We start from the raw sequence: 1,851 nt of genomic DNA on the forward strand, positions 1-1,851 counted from the left end.
CTGGGGGTGGGTAAGTGGGACCCCCACCCCCAGATCTAAATCTGCCCTCAAGGGAGGAAATGTTGCAGTTCCACGGAGGGAAGGAAACAATCTCGATTCTGCCCCAAAGGTGCTTTTCTCAAAAGAAAACTGGACTTTCTTTGTTTTTCCTCTAAGACCTTTTGCTTCTCATGCAAGAAGCTTCCTCGCTTCTGACTGAATGGTGGGGAACGGAAGGAATTTATATCCTTTGTATATTCATCCAGAACTGAAGAAGCTTCTTGGACAAGAAGCAAAACCTCTTCAAGGAAACAAAAAAAAAACCCCAAGAAAAGTTCAGTTGCCTTTTTTTGGGGGGGGGGGGGAGCAGCTTTGGGACAACCGGGACCCAAATCTCCAGATTCTGGCTTTCTTTCCTGTCATCCTGGAATGGGATTTTTCATTTGGAAGTCAGCGATGCTGGCTGGGGAATTCTGGGAGTTGAAGTCCACAAGTCTTAAAGGGGCCAACCTTGGCCTCTTTAAGACTATCATATTGAGGTGCCACATGGAAGGGGGCCAAATGAGGAACAGGCTGCCCTTTAAGGGGTCACAAAGAGGGTATCGGGATCTGGGCTCTCAAAAGAGTTGGCACAGTAGGCCCTTCTCCCCAGAAAGTTCTGCCAGGAGAAACGGCTGCAAGGATGCAGCCAGTACCTGGCATGCTTTTTTGGCCAGGCGATGGTCTTCATCTTTTTTCCAAAGCGGCTGTGGTGATGAAACAAATCCCTCCCGAGGGCTTGTCGTTGGAGGAGGATATGGGTCTGGGGGCAGCCACATCCACGGCCCACCTGCCCGCCCCTAAAGAATCCGACCCCCTGCAGAAACCGCGATTGGATTGGCACCTTTGGCTCAGGCTGAAGCCTGTCCAATAAACCAGGGTGAGGCCTGTAATTGCCAGGTGGGGCCAATAAGAGCCCTGGTGGCACAGCAGACTAAAGCATTGTGATTAACACCAACTGCCTGCAATTACTTTAAGTTTGAATCTCGCCAAGGCTCAAGGTTGACTCAGCCTTCCATCCTTTCTAAGGTAGGTAAATTGAGGACCCAGTTTGTGGGGGCAATAAGCTGACTTTGTATAAAATATACAAAAGAATGAAGGCTATTGCTTAACGCATTGTAAGCCGCCCTGAGTCTCCGGAGAAGGGCGGCATATAAATCAAATTTTTAAAAAAATGGTGCTGGGGAATTCCTTGGGGAAGGGCAGCTCTTCTATGCAGTGGGTCTCTGGGAAGAGGGGGAGGGAGTGTGGGCTTTGGCTCCCATCAGTTGTGGAAAAAACACAGTGGCTAAAGTGCTGGAGGACGTGAGAAGTCCTCGGTGCTCTCCGAGCCTGGTTGTTTTCTTGCAGACGTTTCATTACCCAACTAGGTGACATCATCAGGGCTAGAAAGGGCAAACCTCACTCCTTACTAGCCCTGATGACGTTACCTACTTGGGTAATGAAACATCTGTAAGGAGACCAATCAAGCTCAGAGAGCACCAAGGACCCCACAGTCCTCCCTGCAAACCCCTTTCCCTTCTAGCACTGATGCTGTTACCTAGTTGGGTAATGAAATGTCTGCAAGAAACCAAGCTCAGAAAAGACCAAGGACCCCACAGTTCTCCTCTTCCTCCTCCCCTCTGCAAACCCTTAAGCACTGATAATGTTACCTAGTTGGGTCATGAAACGCCTGCAAGGAAATCACCAAGCACCATCAGAAAGCACCAAGGACCCCAGAAAGCACTGCATTCCCTATTCTCTTCTAGCACTGATGACATTACCTACTTGGGTAACGAAACGTCTGCAAGGAGACCACCAAGGACCCCACAGTTCAACCCCGAGCTACAAATA

Source organism: Pituophis catenifer, unplaced genomic scaffold (genome assembly GCF_029215685.1).
Source record: "Pituophis catenifer annectens isolate HBS135680 unplaced genomic scaffold, rPitCat1.0.hap2 SCAF_3, whole genome shotgun sequence".
Classification (NCBI taxonomy): domain Eukaryota; kingdom Metazoa; phylum Chordata; class Lepidosauria; order Squamata; family Colubridae; genus Pituophis; species Pituophis catenifer.